The sequence below is a fragment of the Oryctolagus cuniculus genome, chromosome 12 (assembly GCF_964237555.1).
Source record: "Oryctolagus cuniculus chromosome 12, mOryCun1.1, whole genome shotgun sequence".
NCBI classification, from domain to species: domain Eukaryota; kingdom Metazoa; phylum Chordata; class Mammalia; order Lagomorpha; family Leporidae; genus Oryctolagus; species Oryctolagus cuniculus.
Genome location: NC_091443.1, coordinates 25,149,655 through 25,164,627, shown reverse-complemented (window position 1 = coordinate 25,164,627; position 14,973 = coordinate 25,149,655). Strand labels below are relative to the sequence as shown.

The 14,973-nt window shown below is 45.8% G+C and overlaps 1 protein-coding gene across 8 annotated transcripts in view; it reads right to left on the bottom strand.

Moving 5' to 3' along the window:
- The window catches only part of TRIM9 (tripartite motif containing 9), a 112,556-nt gene that overhangs the window by 60,963 nt on the left and 36,620 nt on the right, over positions 1 to 14,973 (bottom strand). The gene's annotated exons all lie outside the window — the stretch shown is intronic.

Genomic DNA, 14,973 nt, shown 5'->3' with positions numbered 1-14,973 from the left:
ACAGGGTCTCATTTGGAGCAGGCAATAAAACAACAGACATGTTTTAAAGGAAAAATGTTTTCTCATTTACTTTAGAACTCTTATCGATTTTTTTCTGAATGAGTAAAAGTTTACCAGGATACCACAGCTTTCCTCCCCCTTTAATTATAATCCACGCCTTGGTAACCACTCTTGGGGGTTTGGATACAGAAGCCAAATTCGTTTGGCTACAAAGAAGTGAATCTAGCTATTTGATTGCTCCCATCCCAACCTTATACTTAATTGTGTCTGTATAATATAAGCCATATCTGACACTCATTAAGATGTGCTGATCAGATACTACTATATACATGGGAAAACAATGATTTAGTGGAAGACAAAAGTGCTGGCTTCATCCACTCATAGGATTTTAAATGGCAATGCAAATAAGTGAACCATAAAAACTCAATTTATTTCTAAATTTCTCTGTTTTGAAGCATGTTCAGCTCAACCGCCTTCTACTTGGCTAACAATTGTAATGGTGTTTGATAAACAACTGCACTACAAGATATAGATCCAGAAACCTTTCCCCTGAGCTCTGCTCACTTGTAGAAACTGAGCAGGAGACAATGAAAAATCACCAGGACTTATTTATCAGTAGAAATTACTCTCATTCTAAGGATTTATGTGTTCCTTGCTTTTATAGGATAGTCTTCTGATCACAATTATAAACTACATCTGATGTACAAGGCCACTGCTTTTGATTGGTTTTGTTTTCCAGAAGCATTTAAATTCCGGCTCTGTGCTAACAGATGCTCTGTATTCAGGACCACGGAGCAGCCCTGAAAACGGATGACCAGAACACTGAAGATCAACTGTGCAGTGTGTTTTCATTACAACATCTTTGGCTGTACATGCAGCTGTTAAAGAGAAAAAGGTATGGTTCTAAAAGCTGTTTATGCCTAAGCAATGGCATTCAGGTTTCTCAGATTTTTTTTTTTTTAAAAGTCACTGTCATGACCTGAAAGTGAATGAGACTAGAAATTGATGCAGCGGCAGAAGCACTGACAGATTTCCAGTCAAGTTGTTCTCGAATCAGAGCATGCTCAGAACAGTCCTGACCTCCCAGAAGGATGCCAAGTTGTTCAAGCTTGAAGGAGAGAAACAAAGAACTCCCCCTCTCCTGCCCTTGTTGCACTTCAACTTCCACCCTGGGCCCAGTTCCTGTTGTCTCCCAAAGGAGTGATGCCACCAGAGATCAGGAACTCAACACGGGGGCAAACACGGAGGACGCTTCAGGACCCATTTCTTCGGCTCAGCAAATGACTGACAGAGTATACTCTGTCCTGACCCACTCCCCTCTTAATTACACGGCAGCCCAAGCTGCTGGGCATGCTCAGAGAGAAGACCGTGCCTCCTTCCCTTTCCCAGCTGCAAACGTGATTCGCCTGTCTCCCTCTCGGCTCACTAAGGAGACTGGGTGAAGCCTCCTGGCTGTCAACGATGCCGAGTTACAGGCATGGGATAGGTCAAAAAGGATCAGCCAAAGAGTTGGTACAAACCAGATGAGGGGACAAAACCAACAGTAGGTGGATGGCCCAGAAAACGGCCGTGCTGCCTCTAGAGCTCCATCTGGTGCCTGGTGTGCACATCCCTGGATCTGCAAGTCAAAGCCCACATCACCTCCTTCCCAGGGTCCATGGTGAGCACAAAACACCGCAGGAAAGAGGACACAAATGTAGCAGGGTTCTGAAGGCAGGCACCCCAGGAGATGAACAATCTTCCTGAACAAACACTGATTTTTGAGCCTTACTACGTTACTGACACCATACGATCAAAAAGTTAAAGTCGGGAATTCTGAGTTACAATGCATTGGATTCTCTTATGAGTCAGGAATATGACAGGGGCTCTAGATGTTTACCCTATTCGATCCGAATGCTTACTCTGACATTTTGCAGAGCCTCGGGAAGGGTCTACATGGGTGGAGGTTTTACTGCTCACATACTAGGCCAATGCCAAGGTCGTGCTCCATGCTCAGGACTCCCAAAGAAAGGAACAAACACAATCGCAGTGAAAACCAGGGCAGGTGAGCAGAGGAGGGGATTATGATTGGTTATGATGGGAGCTGACTATGCTCAACAGGTAACATGTAAACCAAAAGATGATTAGTTGCCCTATGAAGTGTTCAATTTCTTGTTTTCTGCGTAAAGATTTTGTGTGGGAATTTGGAAAAGACCCCTGTCATGGAGAGGGTTCTCATAGCAGAGCAGAAACAGCTGTGAAGAACAGCCGCATCCTGGTTTTAAAACCTGCTGGCCTGAAGTCTTGGGCAGAGATTGGGCTTAGTGGAGAAAGAGGTAAAGGAATGAGGACCCACTGAGTGACCAGACTCGGGGAACATCAAGCTAAGCTGCCCACGGGGCCTGATTCTCCTGCTAGCTGAAATGTCTATTCTTCCTGCCTGCAACTTTCCTGTCCCCATGAATGGATTTCTCTGATTTCTCTGGTGGAGGAAGATTCCGGATCTTCACCCCGACCCTCCCAGGCCCCTGCAATGGGACGGGGAGGAATCCTACTTGGAGATGCCAGCCTCTCTCTAATCCAGCAGCAGGGCTGTGCAGTGAATAGGCTGTGATCCATAAACCAAGAAATTTGGCCTGGGAACTGAGGCACACCATGTAGGGACAAGGCGTGCATGTGTGAGTGTGTGTGAGTACATGAGATTGTGTGTGCAAATGTGAGCATGCAAGATTGTGAGCATAGGTTTATAAGTATGTGTGTGACTGTGTATGTGTGTGATACCTCCTCAGTGGAAGAGGGGTGAGGCCAGTGTCCAAGGGGCCTTACTTGTAGGGATTCGGCCCATCAAACCACTGCTTACTGCCAACTGGTTGTGACAAAGATCCCCTCTTTGGCCAAATCCTAGCCAGGCTCCTCTGAGAGCTTCCTGACTATACCTCAACACTGACCACTAACACGCCTTTGAACAGCTCAAGGCTTTATCCCTAGGATACTCCAGCCCCCTTAATGAGTTGATCTGACAAAACTCAATGCTGCCTAAAGAATTTACTATTTGTTTTCCAGCCTCTGTGCATGAGGCCGGCGCCGCGGCTCAATAGGCTAATCCTCTGCCTGCAGCACCGGCACACCAGGTTCTAGTCCCGGTTGGGGCGCCGGATTCTGTCCCGGTTGCCCCTCTTCCAGGCCAGCTCTCTGCTGTGGCCTGGGAGGGCAGTGGAGGATGGCCCAAATGCTTGGGCCCTACACCCGCATGGGAGACCAGGAGAAGCACCTGGCTCCTGGCTTCGGATCAGTGTGATGCGCCAGCTGCAGCAGCCATTGGAGGGTGAACAAACGGCAAAAGGAAGACCTTTGTCTCTCTCACTGTCCACTCTGCCTGTCAAAAAAAAAAAAAAAAAGAAATATACATGCATGAAATACTAAAACACTGTCTAACCACATGTCCCTGTTTGGGGTTTGGTCAAGTATAATTATTTGAACAATAGGGTAGGTTGTAGTGTCATTCACAACTCTTTGCTTCCTTCCACTTTTTTGGGTCATATGCCTTGTAGAGCCTCATGATGATGCAGCCATGAGTCCCTGTCCCATTGTCATTCTAAAAAGATTCTGTGACTTTTCTTTTTCTTTTTTAAAAAGATTTATTCATTTTATTTGAAAGGCAGAGTTAGAGAGAGAGAGAGAGAGAGAGAGAAAGACAAAGACACAGAGAGAGATCTTCCATCTCCTGGTTTACCCCTTTGCAGCTTGCAAAGATGAGGACTGGGCCAGACCAAAACCAGGAGCCAGGAGCTCCTTCCAGGTCTCCCATGTGAGTGCAGGGGCCCAAGCACTTGGGCCATTTTCCACTTCTTTCCCAGGGGCATTAGCTAGCAGCCGGACGGGAAGAGCGGTAGCCAGGAATTGAACCGGTACCCATATGGGATACTGGTGTTGCAAGCAGCAGCTTAGCCGACTATGCCACAATGCTGGCCCTGTGATTTTTCTTTTGTTCTTCTTCTTTGTCATATTGATCATGGTGTGCTGATAAACCAGCTCAAAAAACAAACAAACAAATAAACAAAAAACAAAAACCACACACATTTTGATTTGTAGTGTTTGACAATTTTTATCGTATACACACACCATTTATTTTAGACTACCAAAATGACATTACTGTACATGGAGATGAGAAGATATAGGTGGGCTCTTCTGAGATGTGGGTTGTAGAAGCCAGCTCATCCTGCCATATCCCAGTAGTGACCACGGGCCTCAGCAAGAGAAGAAAGGGCGAACAGAACCTAAGTCAGTCTCCATGATAGGCTATGAAGGAGAAACAAACTTTTCATAGATAAGCCACTCAGATGTCGGACGTTATTTGTTACTGCTGCAGAAATGACTAATATAGAGAGAAATTACAACTTTTCCCTTGTGGTTTGTTAATTTAACCAGTATCTATAGACTAAGACCCAGTGACACAGTGATTCACACCAGGAAAATGACAATAAAGAAAGTAGACAGGATCTTCACTTGAGGAACCACCACTGCTCTGAAATGATGACCATCATTCTTTTTTTTTTTATTTCAAAGATTTATTTGAAAGGTAGAGTTACAGAGAGGGAAGGAGGGAGGTTGGGAGATAGCTTCCACCTGCTGGCTCACTCCCCAGATAGCCACAGTTGAAGCCTGGAGCCTGGAACTCCATCCAAGTCTCCCACGTGGGTAGCATTTGGGCCATCTTCTGCTGCTTTCCCAGGTACATCAGAGTGAACTGGATTGAAACTGGAACAGTTGGGACTCGAACTGGTGTTCATATGGCATGTACGCTGGCTTAACCTGCTGCACCACAACACCAGCCCCCTACTCATGCCCCCTTAAAATTTCTCTCCCTCAGCCTCTCTAATGAAGCCAAAGTCTAGGACAGTCTAACAACCAGCTCCAGAAATGCAGTCTCTAGGCCTCTCAAGGAAAACAAGTACTTCTTTCCCAGCCAGCCAACCAGCTCCGCCACCATGGAGCTCCCGTGAGATCCTGCAGGGCCTGGCCACCAAGTTGCCCATCCTCCTGCGCCTCGAGGCGAGGCTGACACTGGAGATGCACACAGTCATGGCAGGATGTTCCCCAGTGAGACCGGAAGGACACTCTTCACCGCAGGGCATAATGAACAGACACTGTTGCCTCACCCGATGGTCAGAGTGTCTTGCGGGGGAAACTGGTTGGCCAAGCCTTTGGCTTTCACTCAAGAGTACTGGGAGTGCTGGAAGAACTCACACAGCAGCTGTTGTGACCACCGAGGGCCTGGAGCGTTAATAAAACGGCAGGGGACCCGGGCTGTGAGGTCACCAGCACTCTGCCCAAGGCTGTGGCGGAGAGAATGCCTTTGCCTGGATATTCTCAAGCCTTGTACGTGTGTTGCCAGGCAGTTACCAAGTATTTACGACTGAGGGTCACAAATATGCCTTCCTCGGGCTAAGCCTTTGTACAAATATTGGATTTCACATCCTGGAGAGAGACTGCAGGATGGGTCCCCTTTTCACACACGCTTTCTCTTGTTTTGGCAGGCCCTAACCGTAGTCTCTTCCCAGACAGCTTTTTTTCTCCCAGTTCCTCTGGCTGCTCTCACACACACGCTGGACCACCGTGTGCATCTAGGTGGCAGAGCGTTTTTCTTTGTCTTACACTCCTGGGAACAGTATTGGGATAAGCAAAAGAGACTGGAGATCCATGGGTTTCCTTTGCTTAGAGAATTTTAGTTTTCCAGGCCAGTGTTTGGGGCAGCAGTTAGGATGCCGGGTCCCCTATTAGAATGCCTGGGCTCGAGTCCTAGCTCTGCTCCAAATTCCAGCTTTCTGCTAACACTCACCCAGAGAGGCAGCAAGTGATGGCTCACACACTTGGGTTCCTGAAGGGAGACTGGATTGAGTTCTGAGTTCCTGGCTTCGGCCTGGCCCAGTACTGGCTGTTGTGGGCACTTTAGAAGTGAATCACTGGAGGCGAGATCTTGGTTCCAGTCTCTGTTCCTCTCTTTGACTTCTTTCTTTGAACAACTTCTCAGACATAGGGATAGATTAGATTTAAGGCTTTTCAGAGCAAGTAGTTATTTTTCAGAATACTAAACGTTTGTTTTCTTCTGGATACCAGAGTGGTGCTCTCCAACTTCACTTGTCTGTTTATGTCTTCCATGAAATCTCAGCTTACTCAAACTTTTTCTCTATCCCAGGAAAGCTACACTTTCCCCCCACAGGCCTGGGAACATTAGGAATGACTGAGAAGTGTTAATCCCAATATCCAAATTATGATATTGCAGCAGAGATTAGCACAGCTTCCTGAGGGGGAAAAACGATGTACAAATGGGGAAACCACTCCACACCCACTGGGTTATTTGGAGAACCGAAGGAGATGTGGAGCACTTGGAGACACACCTACATTGCTAGTAGGAATCAAATGGGAGGACTTGGAAAAGGAGCACTAGAAATAAAGTCAAACACACACCTCCCCTGCATGACAGCTGACGCCCACAGAAGACTTGGATACAATGCTCACAGCAGCTTCATGTATAGAAGCTGCAAGCCGCAAACAGCCCAAGTTGTACATAGTCATGCAACGGAATACTGTTCAGCCACAAACCAGGCAAGCCAATGATACATGAAAAACAATGTATTTTAAAACATCACATTGAGCAATAAAGTGAACACTAGAAAAGTACGTACTGTATTTTCAGGAAGTTCAACATCAGATCTATGATGATTGAAGTCGGGGGAGGGAGAGGGTGTCATGAGGGAACTTTCTGATATATGGAAATTTTCTGTCTTCACACACACACACACAAAGTAAAAGTTTATTTAAATACAGATTTGTATATTTTATTGTAGCTATATTGTTTTTTAAAATATAATATACGTTTTTTAAAAATAGAATTTTGTGGGGGTAAATACCAGTTGTCCTTGGACAATTTGTTTATTAAGACCTATGGTATGTTGGGAAAAAATAAGCATTTGTTCCCACAGTGTTATTTTTTAAACTAGATCTCTGATTTTAAATAGTTATCCATAAAACTCTCAGGGTTGCGTACAACTAGAAATATTTCATTCAGGGACAGGGATTTTGCATTGTGGTTGAGATGTCCATGTCCCACTCTGAATATCTAGATTTGATTCCCAGTTCTTGGCTCCTGATTCCAGCTTCCTGCTAAAAGCAGACCCAGGGGAAGTGGTGACGGCTCAAGTAATCGGGCTCCTGCCACCCACAGGGGAGGCCTGGATTGCGCTCCTGGCTCTCTGCTCAGCCCAGCCCAGGAGATGGGAGCTGCTTCTCTTTCCCTCTCCCCACTCCCACCTTTCTCCTCTGGCTCTCACCTTCCCAAATAAAACATACATACAGCAGTTAAAAATGCTTCCCTCAACTTCTAAATTCTTGGTATTAGGAGCCCTCCACGCAGAGGCTCGTTCTGCCTTTGATGAAGACATTCCCTAGCCCTTAAGCCCTTTCCCTGACTATGGAGTTGGCTTTTCTTCTGTTGCACGCACCCTGAAATCCAGTCACATGGTCAATGCTGCGTCTGGCTGTGTGCCCTCCCACAGTGCCACTATGTTCTTATCAGGTTATTTATGCCCAGTTTGAAAGGCGGAAATTCCTTAGAGGAAGCAGGAATAACTGGAGCGGTGGAGTAGGAACTGGATGACACACATCACCTCTGTCCATGCCTTCACCCACCCTGAGAGTATCTCATCCTTTAGGGAGGCACAAATACCATGAGGCTTGTCACACACATAAGCCTTAGCTGGTCACCTCATGATGCCATGCATTTGTAAGAAGGGGCTGGCGTTGTGAGATAGCAGGTAAAGTTGTTGCCTGCGACACTGGCACCCCATAGGGGCACTAGTTTGTGTCTCAGCTGCTCTATTTCTGATCCAGCTTCCTCTAATGGCCTGGGAAGAGCAGTGGGAGGACGGCCCCAGTATTTGGACCCTGCCACCCACATGGGAGACCCTGAAGAAGCTGCTGGCAGCCATCTGGAGAGGGAACAGGTGGATGGGAGATCTCTCTCTCTCTGTAGTTTATTCTTTTCTTTTTTAAAGTAAGCTGTTGTGTAAGCCCAGGGCTTTTTTTAAAAAAAAGATTTTTATTTATTTATTTGAGAGGTAGAATTATAGACAGTCAGAGGAAGAGACAGAAAGAAATACCTTCCTTCTGTTGGTTCACTCCCCAATTGGCCACAACAGCCAGAGCTGCACTGATCTGAAGCCAGGAGACAGGTGCTTCTTCCAGGTCTTCCACATGGGTGTAGAGGCCCAAGAGCTTGGGCCATCTTCTCCAGCTTTCCCAGGCCATAGCAGAGAGATGGATGGGAAGAGGAGCAGCCGGGACTATTACAGGTGCCCATATGGGATGCCAGCGCCCCAGATGGAGGATTAACCTACTGTGCCATGGCCATGGCCCGTAACTTTTTCAAATAAATCAATCTTGTTAAAAAAAAATCTGTGAGACACTCTGGCCTCAGAAGCAGCCCTTAAGGCATTCGGATCTGGCTAAAGAGCCCATGAGAGTATTTAGGCATGGAAAGTCAAGACACTCTGGCATAAAAAAAAAAAAAGGACCTAAATGAAAGATCTCTGCGAGTGAGATCCCAGTGGAAAGAATGGGTCATCAAAGAAGGAGGTAACTTTCTCTGAAGGGAAGAGAGAACTTCCACTTTGACTATGACCTTGTCTAAATAAGATCGGAGTTGGTGAACTCAAAAGGCTTCCATAGCCTTGGCAACTCATGACAAGAGCCTAGGGTGATTACTGATGCCATAAACAAGAGTGTCAATTTGTTAAGTCAACAACAGGAGTCACTGTGCACTTACTCCTTACGTAGGATCTCTGTCCTTAATGTGTTGTTCAATGTGAATTAATGCTATAACTAGTACTCAAACAGTATTTTACACTTTATGTTTCTATGTGGGTGAAAACTGTTGAAATCTTTACTTAATATATGCTAAATTGATCTTCTATATGTAAAGATAATTGAAAATGAACCTTGATGCAAATGGAATGGGAGAAGGAGCAGGAGATGGGAGGGTTGCAGGTGGGAGGGAAGTTGTGGGGGGGGAGTCATTGTAATCCACAAGCTCTACTTTGGAAATTTAGATTTATTAAATAAAAGTTAAAAAAAACTTACAGAATACAGCAAAAAAAAATCTGTGAGAAGCAGAACTTACGTATTCAGATGCGGTTGGTTCCTTTACTTTGACTATGAGTTTGAGAGACATCTAATCCTTTCACATTGGTGATAAACCACAACTTCCTTCTGATAACGCTAACACTGCAACTGTAAAATCTAACTATAAGGAAATTAAACTATCCTTAAGGTGACTCTCCTGAGAAATCCAACATGGGAAGCAGGCCACACAGCAGACTCATAGAATGGCAGATGTCCTAAACAGCACTCTGGCCTCAGAGTCAGCCCTTAGGGCATTAGGATCTTGCTAAAAAGCTAATTAGAGTATTTCAGGCATGGAAAGCCAAGACACTGTGGCAAAAAAGACCTACATGAAAGATCTCTGTGAGTGAGATCCCGGCAGAAAGAAGGAGGTACCTTTCTCTGAAGGGAGGAGAGAACTTCCACTTTGCTTATGGCCCTGTCTAAATAATGTCGGAGTCTGTGGACTCAAGAGGCTTCCATAGCCTTGGCAGCTCATGACAAGAGCCTCGGGTGATCACTGACATCACAAATAAGAGTGGCAACTGTTAAATCAACAACAGGAGTCACTGTGCATTTACTCCTCATGTAAGACCTCTATCCTTAATGAGTTGTACTGTGAGAATTAACAGTAAAACTAGTCTTCAAACAGCACTTTATATTTTGTGAGTCTGTGTGGGTGCAAACTGTTGAAATCTTTACTTAATATAGAGTTGATCTTCTGTATATAAAGATAATTAAAAATGAATCTTAATGAAGAATGAGATGGGAGAGGGAATTGGAGGTGGTACGGGAGGGTAGGTATGGGGGGGGGAAGAACTGCTATAATCCAAAAGCTGTACCTATGAAATTTACAATTTATTAAATAAAAGCTTTGAAAAAAGAAAACAGTATAGTAATAAAAATATTTCAATAGAAAAAAAGATAACTCTCCTACTCACTACCATTGCTTCAATTATTCTGAACACAATCTTACTATCATAATTGATTAACTTCACTGGCGAAAGAGGAGCTCTGAGATATCTTAAATAGCTTCCGCCGTAGAGTCAGGCTTCCCCTTTCAGTACTGAAAGGTTTGTTAGAATGCAGTGTTCACAGGTCAATTTCTATCCACAATAGAGTTAATAGTGACCACCAATATCATTCAGAAAAAATGGATTTGAGCCACGTCTGACTTCTTTTCACCTTTTCCTCAGCATCTTCACCAATTCATTTCCACGCAAGTGAACCGCAGTGCCAGCCTAGTGAAAATAGGAATGGTTTCCATGACAACAGTGCTCTCTCTGCTAGTCAGAATCTAAGATCTGATTCCCACAGAAATAAATCTTGCCATGGGAATTGGTTGGTTTTGTAAATGACTAAATGAGGGGGCCACCATTTCCGAAGGAGTGGCTGTGATAAGCATGCACAAAGCAAGGGCAGGTTATGTGAGGTGACTGCTGTGCCTGCTGCTCACATCACACGCCCGACGCGCATGGCAACGGCTGCTCCTCATCTGCCAAGCGTGGGCTGCACCGCCTGGCCCGCGCCTCACCTGCAGTGATGCCCGAATCCAAGATCTGAAGGCATCTGATAGCAAATGACAAGCGTTCCCCCCCAACTGCCTTTCCTCTTAGATCTAGCAACTAGGAGAGGGTCTCAAAAAATTCGTGGAAAAATGCGTATTATGAAGAAACTAAGTATGGATTTCAAAGTCTTTTTGCACCAAAAGAAGCTTATCATTTAATTCTAGATTTCCACAAACTGTTTAAAAAAGGCTTATTTATTTATTTGAAAGGCAGACTTACATAGAGAAAGCGAGAGACAGAGACAGAGATCTTCTACCCACTGGTTCACTCCCCAAATGGCCACAACAGAAGGCAAGAGCTTCATCTGGGTGTCCCATGTGGGTGTCAGGGGCCCACGTATTTGGGTCACCTCTTACTTTCCCAGCTGTATGAAGCAGAGAATAGATCAAATGTGGAGCAGCCGGGACGTACACTGGCATCCACATGGGATGCTAATACTGCAGCTTAATCTGTTATGCCACAACACTGACCCTATAAAGTACCCTGGTATCAGCTTCTTGAAAAAGGTGACATTCTTAGAACAGTTTTTTTTCCTCTTAAATGTATTTTTTAGGTTTAATTAATTTTTTGAGAAACTTAATTAACTTTGAAGAAGAACCCAAGAATGATATGTCTTTTGCGAGCACTTAGACATGATATAGCTTATGAGACAAAAGAGTATGAAGTAAAATGAAGAAAATCTTTGACAACAAGTTCTATTAACTCTCACAGTCCAGCTCTTGGAGGACAGAGGTCCTGCATGGGAGGCTAGTGCACAGTGACTGCTGTAGAACAGCTCTTGAGCTTCTAGTAAGGCATGTATTCATTTTGTTATTACCCGTTTGTGATATGACTAAGTGTTGCTATTACATAAGAGCCTTCTTTTCTCACTAGCATTTCTCCTTCTTAATAATCAGTCTTATTTAAAAAAATAAAGAAACATTTTCAGGTATATTTTTCTTCATTTAAAAAACAGCCATAGTGGTAAGAGTTTCAAGTAATATCTTATAAAATGTATTCCCAATAACATTTATGCAAATGATAATGGCTAATTTCTACTTGTAAAGGAAAAAAAGCCATCACTCTAGCAGTATACTAGTAATAAACTGAATTCCATGCAGCTCTGTGCCCGAATCTGCTGAGCTGGCGTTCCTCTGAACAGTGGGACTCGCGGCTGCAGCAGGGAGGCACGGTGCAGAGAGGTGGGAACTGAAATGAGTACACAGCTTTGACTAAGGATACAAACATCTCAGGCTGTGCTCAAAACTCTCCACAGAGTGCGAACCCAGCACAGTGGTGCATTACGCTAAGTAAACATTTTTTAAAAAGATTTATTTATTTTCTTGAAAGCACAGTGACAGAGAGAGAGAGGAAAATAAAGAGAGAGATAGCTTCCACTTCTGGTTTACTCCCCCAAAACCTGTGACAGCCAGAGCTGTGCCAGGTTGAAGCCAGGAGCCAGGAACGCCATCTGGGTCTCCCATATGGGTGACAGGAACTCAAGTACCTCAGCCATCTTCTGCTGCCTCCAAGGCACATCAGCAGGAAGTTGGATTGGAAGTGGAGTAGCTGGGTCTTGAATCAGGCTTAACCCACTGAGACATTAAAATCCACTGCAAGTGTGTGACAGAAATCCTTCAACACCCAGTCCATCCTTGTCCCTACCCAGGGAATCAACGACGGCCAAGCACAGTAAAATCTACAGCTCTGCCCTATGCATTTTCCTTGTCCCCTTAGCCCATCCCCTCAGGCCAACGGTCCCCTACTTCCCCTCTCAGAGCTTAGGAAGGATCTGAGACCCATTATCCTTTCACTCAAATTCAATCACATTAATTTTTTATCTAAACCAAAGATTTCCCTTTTAAATCTTTTATTTCTAGTTGTCAAATGAAAGATTTTTGTCTCAGTTAAAAGAATTTTCAGTAATGTGGAGAAGAGTGGGAACAACTCTGGCAAAGACAGGACCTTGAAATCACATTAATTTTGTCCTGCTGGCTACAAAGGCAAACCTGAAATTATCTGTTTAGGATGAAGTTTTTCTCCTCCCGTCCCTCCCATGTCGGGGGCGGATGGTCCTCCTCCTCAGGTGGGAGCAGCCCTCTGAGGTCACAGGAGGCCGAGTCCTAATGGCCATTGGGAATGGAGCTTCTCCCTGGCTCAAGAAGCTACCTGTTCCAGTACAGACTCAACCTGTGGGCAGTTCCTCTTATTCCAGACCTGTCTTCAACCTTCTCTGGGTAAACATAGGACTGGCCTCCTCGTCTGCTTCCCTTAACCTCAGCTGATCTCTGTTCCAGGAACACACACACACACACACACACATGCACACACACATGGCAGGGGGACGGGACTAAGTGTGTCATGCTGATGGATCACATACACGGAGCTTGTGGCCACCTCACGGTGCTCCAGTGAGTTCCTGATCTTCTGCACCCTGGAAGTGTATGAGCAGGAGGTCCGGCCCTGTTGCTGAACTCCAGGGAGCTGGCACTGCAGGGCTACCCAACACACGGCACTGCTCACTGGCTGCTGAAGGCCTGCAGCTTTGGGAGTCCTTCCTGTACTTAGAGACCACCAAGATGGCCTTCTGTCCCTGGACCACAGTGGAGGGGGTCATCCAGCTGGTGCATTGGCCAGGCAAGTGTGACTGATCCATTGCAGCTACCCTCACCCATCAGCCCAAGGATTAGGCTCCCAAAGACATGCCGTGCATGCGGGGCCTACAACAGTACCTGCTCACTGCAGTGCCCTGAAGTGAGCTGGTCAAGGGCAGGGCGTGGCTGGGGCCATGATGGAGATCCAGACAGTCACTGACATTAGCTTGTTTGGGAGCCAGTTGGCCTCACCAAGTCCACGCTGGGGTTCAAGCCCAGTGTGCAAGGACTGCACAGGCTGGCTGTTCAGCCACGTGGACACTGTGAGACAGTGAAGGAGCAACTCCTGGAAGTCCCTCTGCAGCAGCACATCAAAGAGGCCACAACACTGCCATCGGGCCACCCCATGTTCCTAATAGGTCCGCGGGGGAGGTGCCACCCAGAGCCAAGCCTAGCCTGGCCTGATTCTTGGAGGTGGGTTTCAGGGTGAGGAGGCCAGGTTATAGGTGAGCTGCTTACCAAAGGGGACGTAGATGGGCAGCCTGGAATGTTATAGGGCAGGTGAAAAGCTTGGGCCAGTGCCCTCCCCATGTATCCCCCAAGCCACCTGTAGGAAAATTGCACCTACCACTGTGTTCAAGGATCCCAATGAGATAAAAGAGGTGGCCTACCTCAAGCACCCTGTAGGTATCACTGGGCAGAGCCCATGAGGGGTGCATCACACTGGTGTAGTCACCCATGAATTTATGGGTGCTGTGACACTCCTTGAGTGAGCCAACAACAACTGCAGGGTATAACATGTAACCTGCTAAATTCAGCAGTCACACCAGCTCCTAAAGCACTAAAAGCCAAGTGGGAAGACCCCACGGCTCATAACATGGAAGGGTAATGAAGTTTTACACTTTAAAAAAATTTTTTTTAGTTTAACACAGTGTTTTTATTTAATACTATATTTTACGAATCCACAATACAAAGCTGGCGTTATGGTACAGTGGGCTAAGCCAGCGCCTACAACACTGGCATACTATGCGGGTGGCATGCCCACTGCTCCACTTCTCATCAAGCTCCCTGCTAATGTGCCTGGGAAAGCAGCAGCAGATGGCCCAAATGTTTTGGCTCCTGCAACAACGTGGGAGACCTGGATGAAGTTCCAGGCTCCCGTCTCCAGCCTGGCCCAGCCCAGGCCATTGCAACCACTGGGGAGTGAACCAGTGGATAGAAGATCTGTTTTCCTCTTTCCACATAACTCCGCCTTTCAAATAAATAAGTACATCTATTTTTTAAAAAAGAATCTATAAATAAAGGGGAGAGTGATCCAACATGGGAAGTGAGATACTCAGCAGACTCATAGAATGGCAGATGTCCTAAATAGCACTCTGGCCTCAGAATCAGCCCTAAAGGCATTCGGATCTGGCTGAAAAGCCCATGAGAGTATTTCAGGCATGGAAAGCCAAGACACTCTGGCAAAAGATCTCTGTGAGTGAGATCCCAGTGGAAAGAACAGGTCTTCAAAGAAGGAGGTACCTTTCTCTGAAGGGAGGAGAGAACCTCCACTTTGACTATGACCTTGTCTAAACAAGATAAGAGTCGGAGAACTCAGAGGGCTTCCATAGCCTTGGAAACTCATGACTAGAGCATAGGGAGATTACTGATGCCATAGACAGGAGTGTCAATTGGTAAAGTCAACAACAGGA